This window comes from Hipposideros armiger, unplaced genomic scaffold, assembly GCF_001890085.2.
Source record: "Hipposideros armiger isolate ML-2016 unplaced genomic scaffold, ASM189008v1 scaffold_61, whole genome shotgun sequence".
Classification (NCBI taxonomy): domain Eukaryota; kingdom Metazoa; phylum Chordata; class Mammalia; order Chiroptera; family Hipposideridae; genus Hipposideros; species Hipposideros armiger.
In genome coordinates, this window is record NW_017731411.1 from 574,899 (window position 1) to 587,063 (window position 12,165).

The 12,165-nt window shown below is 46.9% G+C and overlaps 1 pseudogene across 2 annotated transcripts; it reads left to right on the top strand.

The window, feature by feature from the left end:
- The first annotated feature begins 223 nt into the window (after nucleotides 1-223).
- Nucleotides 224-11,823, top strand: LOC109382159 (H/ACA ribonucleoprotein complex subunit 4 pseudogene; annotated as a pseudogene). Of its 2 annotated transcripts, XR_002123892.1 has the most exons (3): nucleotides 224-320; nucleotides 3,905-4,024; nucleotides 8,833-11,823. The product of XR_002123892.1 is annotated as an H/ACA ribonucleoprotein complex subunit 4 pseudogene, transcript variant X1 (transcript). The 2 variants fall into 2 exon arrangements; XR_002123893.1 differs by lacking the exon at nucleotides 3,905-4,024.
- Nucleotides 11,824-12,165: the final 342 nt, after the last annotated feature.

Here is a 12,165-nt window from a genome sequence, read left to right on the forward strand (position 1 = left end):
ACATGGCAGGCCCAGCCAATCATCGCGCCGCAAGCCGAGCTGCCCGCCTACGCGAGGCTGCGCGTCCAATAGAGAGGAGCCTTGCCACTATGGACTTGTCAATTGGGGGAGGCCATCGAGTGGGGGAATGCTAGAGCGTCCTGAACAGCCCCGCCCCTTGTCTCTTTCCGCGTTTCCCCCTGTCAACTCTTTCCGGAAAGGGTCCTTCGCCTGGGGCGGGGCTTCCGGGAGCGCGTGCACGGAAAAAGCGAAGCCGGCCAAGGAGCAGGTCCTTGGAGTTGGCAGTCGCTGTGAGGGCTTCGATCTCCGTCACTACCAGTGTGAGTGGTCCCCTTAGCAAGTCATGCCCCTGGAGCTTTGGTTTGCTCTTGCATATGGTCATATTAGGATTAAATGTGAGGCGATAAATTATATAGAGCCTTAGTATAGGAGCTTTCACTAATTTTATTTCCATTGTAATTCATATGAAGAGGTGTTTCCAAAGGTTGCTGTTACGGGCTTTGGGGAAGGAAAGCAAGAGTAGTTAGGGGTTAAGAGAACAAGCTCTGGAACAAGAGAGTCTTGGGTCTATTATTCAGCCATAATAAATAAGGATTAGCAACATCATGGGTGAAACTTGATGGCATTTTGTTGCAAGCTAATATAAACGGAGCTACTTTAAAATGGAGTCCAAGCTGCCATCCCAGAGGAACTGCCTAGCATCTCTTTTTCCTCAAACCCTTGGAATGTTGAAACAGGACAAAATAACCTTTGGACTGGGCCTAAAGCAACATTGTATCCCAAACAACTGTTTGCCAAGATACCAAGAAAACAGATATGACTACCCGACAGATGACTAGTGGATGAAAATTAAAAACATTGTTTAGCATTAACATCACTGTTACCTACACCTATAGAAATGTCTTCCTTCTATTGATATAATTGATGGTGTGATTCCCTTTCTCATAAATACCCTTTGCTTTCTCCTAATTGGACACTATTTGGGTTTCTGCCTGAATCAGTGCTTTCTGAAGAGCTTGTCTTTTGATCTCAAATTAATGCTTGCTGCTTCTCACTTTGGCCTATTATTTTTAGGTTACCAATGCTAGGTGAAATAAGCCAGAGAAAGACAAATACTATGTGATTTCACTTATATGTGGAATAAAAAAATATATGAATTCATAGGAATAGAGCAGAATGATGGTTACCAGTGGCTGAGGGGGTAGGGAAATAGGTGAAGGTGGTCAAAAGGTAGAAACTTTCAGTTATAAGATGAATAAGTTCTGGGACTCCAATGTATGTAGCATGTTGACTAACAATACTGTATTGGATACTTGAAAAGTTACTAAGAGTAGACCCTAAAAGCTCTGACCACACACAGAAAGGTAACTATGTGAGGTGATATATATGTTAACTAACCTTAGTGTGGTAATCATTTTGCAATATATAGTTACATAAATTATCACACTGTATACATTAAGGTTATACAATGTTATATGTCAAGTATATCTCAGTAAAGCTGGGGGAAAACAAAATAAAAACAATACCAAGCTTTTGAAAATTATTAGGAAGTGCAGTAAAACACTCATTTTTCCCTTGGTGACTACTTTGATCCTTTTTTTTTTTTTTAAAGATTTTTTTTTATTGGGGAATTGGGGGGATGGGAACAGTGCTGGGGAATTGGGGAAAGGGGAACAGGCAAGTTGCTGTCGTTTTGTTCTTCAGTCTAGTTGTGGAGGACGTTGCTTCACTGGCCCAAGTTGGCACCATCATCGCGCTCTTCCCGGGCGAGGCAGATCAGTCGCCGGCTTCTGGACGGCCGCTCACTGCGGCTGCTGGCCGCTCACGCTGGCTGCTGGCCGCTCACGCTGGCTGCTGGCCACACACGGTAGCCCATTGCAATCCACTGCCACAGGGACTGCAGCCCACACCGTCGCCGGCGACTCATGGCAGCCCAGCTCCAGGTTGAGCTGTTGTTCAGCATCTTAGCTGTGGAGGGCAGTGTCACTGGCCCTCACATGTGGGATCCGAACCGGGGCCCTCTGGCATCCCAAGCGAGTTCTTAACCATCGCGCCACTCGGCCGGCCCTACTTTGATCCTTTTTAAAATGTACATTAAATTCCAAGAAGTTCGGGAAAGTTAGTGATTATGAGGTTGTTTCTGTGGCACAGTATGCCTTTCTGCGCTGATGCTCTGGGTCATTTTCTTGCCTAGTATATGATGAAGACAAAGACTTCCCCAGTCTGAGGTTACGCTGCAATGTAAATTTTATGAGTACAGGCTTTCTTGGTCTGGATGCTGTACCATTAGCTCCTACCATGTTTCCCCCAAAATAAGACCTAACCAGAAAATAAGCCCCAGCATGATTTTTCAGGATGCTCGTAATATAAGCCCTACCCCAAACATAAGCCCCAGTTAAGATCATCAGCCAGACATGACTGTTTGAATAAATGTAGATTTTTGTACATGAAAAAAATGAATAAATGTAGATTGTTGGAGCAAAAATTAATATAAGACCCAATCTTAGTTTTGGGGAAGCACGGTAAGACAGGACCTGGCTTATGGCAGGCAGTTAATATTAGGAAATTAGGAAGAACCCAGTAGCTTAAATGAGGTTGCGCCCATGCAATTGAACAGGACCCAAAATTCAATCAAGACTGTAGAGGAAAAAGGGGTTCTGTGGAAAGTAACTTCCCAGGGTGATTCTGATCATAAATTCCTAACTGGGCAGGTCATAGTGGGTAGTCACACTCCAGGAATGTAACTTTTTAGTAAAGGTTTATTTTTGCCTTAAGCAAGCCTGTCCATTGTTTTTGTGCATCTAGGTTAACACACCTTTGAAATATGCTTAACCATCCTCAAGAAAGTACATAATCTTGTTAACTATTCTATAATCTAACCCTGGTCTTTATTTCTCCCACCTTCATTTAATCTTCCTTAAATTCCCTCCTTAATTTTAGATGCATAAAAGAAATTATAAAACTGTCAGTTTCCAGAGCATTTGAGATCTTGCTCCCCCCAGCAGTTGTCAGTTTTGGCTCAAATAAACTCAAAAAAACTCCTTACATATTTGGATGTTTCTTATGTCCACAGGACAACAATGAGTGCGTTGTCAGAAGAGGGGTTGATCTGACTGCTACCTCCAAACGAATAGGTCAGCAAGTCAGAGACAGAAGTGTCCCTAGACTTAGTGGAGCAGAGGGAGCCCGGCATCAGGGCAGCAGGCAAAATAGAGATAGAGGCAATGGGCTTTCAGAACTCAACAATACTAGCAATTAATATAATCCAACCACTTTCTTGCTTTAAGTCTCTTTTAAAGTTGTCCCATTGCTGTGTATATAAACTCTCCTCAAACTTAGAGGCTTGAAAACCATTTTCAATCATTTTGTTGCTTTCAGTTTTGCTCAGTGCGGGTGGCCCATTTCTGTTCCTTGTGGTGGCTGCTGAGGCAGCTCAGTGGCTTGTGCAGTATCCAGCATGGCCCCACATGTCTGGGGTGCTGTTGAGATGGGCCAAGCAAGTAGCGCCCCCTGCCCATCCCCACCCCACTGAACAACTTTTAAGTCTCCTCTTCCCTAGTTTCTCAGCCCCTGGCTTTGATTACTCTTCTAATCAGTTTCTGAGTCCTAGACTAAAGATTGCCCCTAGACTGAATCACAGAATATCTCTCACCCACCCGGGCTTTAGATAACCACTTAAAGCCTGTGACTTTCCAACATTCCCCAAGCCATTCCAGACTTAACTCTTGAATAATCCCATCCCAGAGACTAAATAGACTTGAGCATTTCCCCAGGCCAGTGTACTTGTTGATTGTAAACATTAAAGGCTAATGTTCTTTCCAAACTGATAGCTACCCTACATCTATAGCTTTGAGCTCTGCTCTTTAAGAAATTTATTAATTAAAATCTATTTTTCTTCATTTAGGGGCCTTGGGGATACAGAGGGTACCCCAGCAAGATTGCCAGTCCCAACCAAAGAAGCCAACACGGTCTTCCAGGCAGATTTCGAGACCTCTTCCTCTCAACTGAGATCAGATCAGATGGGGTGAGAGTTCTGTGAATCCCCCAATAGGCAGGGACAGCTCTACACCCTTGCCCAGCAGGAGGCAGATACAGAAGAAAAGACCTCCTGTCCCTCAGCTTCCTGTAGAGATTTTATGGGGATCACATCTCTCAAAGAGGATAACTAGGCAGGCAGTTAGAGGCAGGCATTGGGTCTATCTGCATTCCTGCATGTCCCACAGAATGCACCGCCCAAAAGACCTCCCCTCTCCACCCCAAACTTGTCTTTTCTTCTAATAAACTTCTTTTTTAGAGAGATGAGATCATTCAGGTGGTCCCACACCCAGAGAGGAACAGCCTCTCTGAGAGGAAGAAGGGATAAAAACTCCCAAGTCCTGGCCAGTCTACGCCTTTTGAGCATTTTGAGCCTTGCCTCTGCTCGGGGCCTGCTCCAAACTCTTTGGAGTGTACTTTCTTTTCTAATAACGGCCCTTGAGCCATTCTCTACTGTTTGGGCCCGCTTCTTTGAAATGTATTTTTTCTTCTAATAAACTCCTTTTCTGCAACTTTACCTCTTTGGTCCGTGTCTCCACTCTTCGCCTCCATGAGACCACGATCCTGGCTCACACAATCACTCATCAAAAAACCCTGCTTCCCAATGGGCTGGGGTGCTGTGTGCTGGGGTGCCTTGGTTCTCCTCCACATGGCCTCTTCCTCCATGGAGACTGTTCTCATTCAGTAGTCAGACTAAGCTCCTTTACATGGTGGCCAGCTTCCAAGAAAGTCAAAGCAACTCACAGTCAACAACCCACCCAGATTCAAGGGAAGGGGAGCTAGATTCCACCTCTTGATGGGAGAAGTAGCAAAGTCACACTGAAAAAGGACACATAGAATGGAAGAGTCCATGATTTCCCAGAACCCTCTGATTACCCCTTGAGCTCCTAGGAAGATGTGGTTACCAGGCAGAATAAGCTGGCCAGTGAACACTGGTGTAGGTATCTTCCCATAAATGTACAATGATAAATATGTAATTTATAACTTGGGTTTCTGGTATGTACACTTGTAATTATGGTTGCCATGCGTTAGTCCCCTTGTCTCAGCCTTCTCTTGGTGTACTCATAAATCAAATTTCTGCATCCACAAAGCTGAGACAGATGCTAGACTCCCCAGACTCTTGTGATATGAACAAGGGACACCTACTCTGGGGCCCTGTCTGAGGCACCCCCTGGCCTTCCCCACACACACTTTCATTCATGTATTCATTCTTTAACACATATCTATGAAGCTTATATTAAGTTCTAGATACTGTGCTAAGATGGTAAACATATAAATAAGACTGACTTTATCTTGCCATCAGAAAGCTGGCATTTTGGGGGCTGGGATGGGGTGTGGCCCCAAGGCACACAAGGAAAATGTTATAAAGGAATGGGGTGAGTGGTGCTCTTGTCTTCATTGGGTCTAACCCTGAGGTGTTCCAGGTTTAGGCCCCTAGAAACCAGACAACTCCAAATGTTCTGGCCACGATGCATCTGAGGGAGATTTTTTTTTTGGTGGGGTGGGGGTGGGGGGCTGCAAAACAAATCATGTAGTTTCTAAAGACAAATTACATTGCCCCCCAAGTCCCTCAGCAGGTTCCCAAACTGCTATTCTTTGTTGCTAAGACCTTTGAAATCTTTCAAGAGGGAGCATCTCAGCTGAGTGCAGCAGCTGGACTCGGGCAGGGCTGTCAGGCTTCCTCTCCTTCCCTGCAGGAGGAGCCCTCTGCTGGTGCATGCCTGGCTCACTGATGTAAGCTGTGTACATTACTCCATGTAATATCCTAACCACACTGCTAGGGTGTAATTGTTATCCCCACTTCACAGAAGAGGAAATTAAAGCTCAGAATCTTAATAACTTTCTTATAGTCTGCACAGCTGTCTGACTTCAAAGCCTGTAGGTTTAACTACCTGCCAGGTGGTTATCGCAGGGTGGGAATAGGATTCAGATTTTTGGCCTAGGCTCCCCATTCAGGAAGGGACTCAAACTTTGTAGTGTTTCTAACTGAGGTTATACAGTCAGTACACTGACAGGATTGAATGTGTCAATACACGTGACAGTGCTTTTCATGCAACTTTAAACTTGTGTGCCCCCATTGGATTACACTGTCTATACCACAGGTCAGCTAGCTAAGGCCAGGGGCCAAGTCCAGCTCAACATCTGTTTTTGTAAATAAAGCTTTATTGGAACACATCCATGCCCTTTGTTTGCGTGCTGTCAGTGACTTCTGTTACACTACAAGAGAATGGAATAGCTGTGACAGCCCCTGTGGCCCACAAAGCCTGAATATTTACTACCTGCTTCTTTACAGAAGCTGTTTGCTGAGACCTGATCTATACTATGAATTAATTTTTTAAATAAAACTCGTCATTATCTTGAGCATAGCAACATTCTGATGCATTAAAATTATGTTTGTGTTTTCAAGAATACCATAGTTTTTAAAAACTCTGGTTTATTTTCTAATATACCAGGAGTCAAACCAAAGTGGCTCAGCCGGCCTCAAGCTCAGAGAGGCTGCTGCTCTGCCATAATTAATGCCTCCCAGGCTTTATTCGTCTTTCGATCTTCAGTGTCAAGCTCAGTCCCCGAGACTTGGTGGGGGCTCTGTAAGTTTTTGCTCATGGCATAGAGGATCTGCCTCATCTGGGTCTGCTCAGGTTGCCACAACCTAATACCACAGACCAGGTGGCTTAACAACAATTTGTTTTCCTTCAGTTCTGGAGGCTGGAATGCTGAGATCAAGGTGTCAGCGGGGATGGTTCCTTCTGAGGCCTCTCTCCTTGGCTTGCAGATGGCTGTCCTCTCCCTGTGTCGTCATGTGACTTTTCCTCTGTGTGTCCCTGGTATCTCTCTGTGTCCAAATTTCTCCTCTTATAAGGAGACCAATCATGTTAGGGCCTACATAATGGCCTCATCTTAATCACGTTTTCAAAGATCCTCTCTCTAAATACAGTCACATTCTGAGGTTTTGGGAGTTAGGTTTTCACCACATGAATTTGAGGGGACACAATTCAGCCCATAATAGCTCACTCCACTCTCTCCTCCCCCAGCCCCCTTCTACCTGGGACACCCTCAGCTTTCCCGGTGTCCGCTGCTCCAGATATTAGGGAGATCTTTAGGGACCCCCTCTTTTATGATCCCCGGGTAACTGAACCAGAGTCTCAAACAAGGGGTCTCAGTCCCTCACAGACTTTTGCCTAGAGATAGAGAGATAGGCTGTGAGGCAATTCCTTCTTAACCTAATTGGAATAGTCTCAATTAAAGGGGAGCTCGCCCCTCATCTAGCAGGTGTGCTCAGCTGGCACTAGGCTGGAGCAGTGAGGTCTTCTAGAGTCTCAGAGCACGTTCTAGATCCATCTCACCTCCTCCATGAAGCATTGTCTGGGTGGCTCCTACAGTCTGCCTGCCCTGTGTCCCTGCCTCCAGGTCTCCGGGTCGGAACAGGGGACCTGGTCAGGTCTCAGGGTTCCATTACAGTGAACGAGGTCCCCAAGCGGTGCAGTGCGCGCCCTGGCCACTGGAGGGCTCAGTGGCGCCGCAGCCTGGGGATGGTGGGCCTCTAGGGCCTCTATTTTTAACGCTATGAACTGCTACGCACTGTGTTGCCAATTAGAAAAAAAAGCACCCTGTTTAACCAAGGAGCTTACAGACTAGCGGGAGGCTGGCAAATGTGAACCTTAATATTTTTCCCACCACTAATTTATACTGAAAAATTTCAAACATACATTGAACACCCCATCACCCACTGCTTAGATCCCACCATTAACATTTGCTATACATGCTTGATCACATATCTACCACCTGTCCATGCAACCGTCTATGTAACTTTTTATACGTTTCAAACCAAGTAAGGCATATGATTTTTGAGATATCTCCTTCTTTTGGTCTCCCCTCCCCCACTCCCAGCAGTGAGCGAGCTACCTTTAATGTTTAGGGAGAGGGATGTGGCAGGAAGAGGGTAGACGTAGCCCTGGAATCACCCTTGCTTTTTTTTCCCAAGTGTCATTTCTTGGGAAGAGAGCATTTGCTGGACAGACACCATGTCTGTGGCAAAAAGGTGAAGGGAGAAAGGATCCCCTGAGAAATAGGGGCCGATTCTCTGGGGCTGAGGGACAGAGGTGAGAAGTGGGTTGAGGTGCAGGGAGACCCGTGCCCGCTGCCCTGGGGAGAGCCCCCTGAGGCTACAGGACCCCAGGGAGGAACGGCTGCCTGGGGCATCCGAGTGTTCTGGCCAAGATGGTAAGCATCTTAGGCCACCGGGGCCGATGACTGAGGACCAGGTGGTCCTCCATTTGCCTTGGTTGTGTGTGGGCTTCTTCTATACCCCCTTATGGTCCGAATTAAGTTCCTCCCAAATTCCCGTGTTGAAGCCCTAACCCCCAGTAACTATAGGATGTACCTATATTTGGAGATAGGGCTTTTAGTCGGGTAATTCACAGTGAGACCATTAGTGTTGGCCCTGATGCAATGCCTTCTAGGAAGAGGCGATTAGGACATGAGACGCCCGGGATGCGCCCTCACAGAGGAAAGACAACGTGAGGACACATCGAGGTGGCAGCGGTCTACAAACCAAGGAGCGAGGCCTCAGAAGAAAGCAAACCCTGACCTCAGACACCCATTCTCCAGGACTGTGAGGAAACAAACGTCTTGTTTAAGCCCCCCAGCCTGTGGTATTCTGTCATGGCAGCCTAGCAAGCTAACACAGCCCAACCCCATGGCCCCCTGGGGTACTGGGGTTTCCAAAACAAAGGCCTGAATTTTCCGCCAACCCAGCCTAGTGGCTCAAATGAAGGTTTTGTTTGTTTGTTTTCACAGATGGTGTTTTTGTTGAGAGTCGTATCCAATACACCGTTAAACAACTGATTGGAGTATGTGTGTTAATAATGGCATACTCTGGAATGGCGCGCCCTGACGGCGGCGGGAGTCTGTAATCCCTCTCTTGGCTGTGGCCCACGCGGCTCGCACGCTCTGTGGGGCAACATGGCGGACATGGAAGTATTTATTTTGCCGAAGAAGCATAAGAAGAAAAAAGGGCTGAAGTCATTACCAGAAGAAGATGTAGCAGAAATACAACATGGTGAAGAATTTCTTATCAAACCTGAATCCAAAGTGGCTCAGTTGGACACATCTCAGTGGCCCCTGTTGCTAAAGAATTTTGATAAGCTAAATGTGAGGACGACACACTATACACCTCTTCCTTGTGGTTCAAGTCCTCTGAAGAGGGAGATTGGGGATTATATCAGGACAGGTTTCATTAATCTTGACAAGCCCTCCAACCCCTCTTCCCATGAGGTGGTAGCATGGATCCGACGGATACTTCGAGTGGAGAAGACAGGACACAGTGGTACTCTAGATCCCAAGGTGACTGGCTGTTTAATCGTGTGCATAGAACGAGCCACTCGCTTGGTAAAATCACAGCAGAGCGCAGGCAAAGAGTATGTGGGAATTGTCCGGCTACACAATGCTATTGAAGGGGGCACTCAACTTTTTAGGGCCCTAGAAACTCTGACAGGTGCCTTATTCCAGCGACCCCCACTTATTGCTGCAGTAAAGAGGCAACTCCGAGTGCGGACCATCTACGAGAGCAAAATGATTGAGTACGATCCCGAAAGAAGATTAGGAATCTTTTGGGTGAGTTGTGAGGCTGGCACCTACATTCGGACGCTGTGTGTGCACCTTGGTTTATTACTGGGAGTTGGCGGTCAGATGCAGGAACTTCGGAGAATTCGTTCTGGAGTCATGAGCGAAAAGGACCACATGGTGACGATGCATGATGTGCTTGATGCTCAGTGGCTGTACGACAACCACAAGGATGAGAGTTACCTGCGGCGAGTTGTGTACCCTTTGGAAAAGCTGTTGACATCTCATAAACGGCTGGTCATGAAAGACAGTGCAGTGAATGCAATCTGCTACGGGGCGAAGATCATGCTTCCGGGTGTTCTTCGATACGAGGACGGCATTGAAGTAAATCAGGAGATTGTGGTCATCACCACCAAAGGGGAGGCGATCTGCACAGCTGTTGCATTAATGACCACAGCAGTCATCTCTACCTGCGACCATGGGGTCGTAGCCAAGATCAAGAGAGTGATCATGGAGAGAGACACTTACCCTCGGAAGTGGGGCTTAGGTCCCAAGGCAAGTCAGAAGAGGCTGATGATCAAGCAGGGCCTTCTGGATAAGCACGGCAAGCCCACGGCCAGTACACCTGCCACCTGGACGCAGGAGTATGTCGACTACAGTGATGTGAAGAAAGAGGTGCCGCCTGAAACCATGAAAGCCGAGAAGTGGAGGCGACAGAGTGAGAGTGACGAGACCTCCCCAGCATCCCCAGCGTCCCCAGCGTCTCCACAGTTGGTCAAGAAGGGGAAGAAGAAGAAGGCCAAGAAGGCCAAAGCTGCTGAGGAGAGCGCGGGCGAGCCAGGAGATGGCGACGCGGACGGTGACACCACCAAGAAGAAGAAGAAGAAGAAAATAAAAGTGGACGTGCTTTCTGGGTAGTGGAGATCACTGTAAGCACCGTGCAGCTGGGAGGAGAAATGAAAGCCTGATTGAGAAAACAGTTCCTTTTGTTGTTGAGGGAATGGAACATAGGTCCCAGAAAGGGTGGAGTTACGGCACACTTGAGCTGCTACCCGAGATCTCAGTGATGTTCACTGGTGTGGTCATCTCATCCTGTCCTGTTTTAAGGATATGGGTGCAGGAGGCACATTTGACACCGCCCACTTTCCTGCTTGGGAGCGTCCGGAAGCCTTGCCTTCAGACGCAGCGCTGTCCAGTAACCATGTACAGCTGTTTCCTGATGGCTGTTTTAACATCATCGTCCTTTACGCATTTGCTTCTGTCACCCTCCCACCTGCCCCCACCCATTTAAAAGTTTGTAAAAATTGCGTAGTGAAATGGTGTAGAGTAAAAGAATATAACTGAACCATGTTCACTGGGTGGATAAGTCTGCAGTCCTAAGGGCAGTGGTCTATTCTGGTGTCTCCCCCTTCCAGGTAAAGGCCTGGCAAGGACTCAAGGTCTTCCATCTTGGCCATTTCCAGGCCCTCTGGCCTAGCAGTCGGTGGTGCACTTACTCAGAGCTTGGGTACAGCCTCCGCACCTACATCCATCTGGCTACTTGTGTGACAGAAGCTTGTGTTCTCTTGTTTCAACCCTCATTTTCTTTCAAAGTATACGATCACTCATTGCTAGGAAGAGGTGGTTGTAATTTTTACTTATTAAAAGTTTACTTATGTTTTTGAAGTAAAAAAAAAAATAATGGCATACTCTGGGCACGGAAGAATGGCATCAAGGAAGGCATCTCCCAGAACATATGGCATGCTTGGGATTTTGAAAAATTAATAGGAGATTTCTAGAATGGCAAGATGAGGAAAGTCATTCCAGCTACAGGGAACAGGGCAGAGCTGTGAAAGACAGGGGTGTCCCCAAGGAGCTCCACAGAGTGGTTCACTGAGTGCTGACTTTGTGGTGGGCATGCGTCCATGAGTTTAAATGTGTAAATCATCTAATCGTCAGAATAATCCTGCCAGGTCGATCCTATTATAATCCCCACTTCACAGGTGAGAAAACTGAGGCAGAAAGGTGTTAAGTTGCCTGAGGTTACAACGCTAATAAGTAATGGAGTTCGAATGTAAACACGGGCCACCTAGTTCCCCAGTTTCCATTCCCCCCACTTCACTATTTCACTCCTCAAAACAGTTGCTGTTACTGGAGGATAAATTCAGGATTAAGTAGGACTCCTTCATAGGAGGGCCAGGAGCTGTGGCTGGAAGTTGGCAAAAAGTCAGATGGTGGAGGACCTTGGCATTTTCATTTTATCCTGCAGTCCAGGACCATTCAGGCTGAGGTTCTCAGATCCCTGAGTTTGTTGATTCACTCTTGGGGGGGTCTGAGGATTCCAGAAGAGTTCTTCAGTTTAGCACTTTCCATTTACTCTATAGGAATTAATACAATCACCGTAGGCCTCAGGAGCGGCCACCCACTTCGGCGCCCACAGTTGGTTCTAGTTATGCCCTCACTGGTGTCAGGACCTCTGAAGGGACTAAGGTTTGCTAATTAATTTGCAAGTCACACTGGAGTTCACGGACACACTCTCAGGGACTTCAGTGTGTGTATTTTTTTCATTTAATGGGATCCATCATGTTT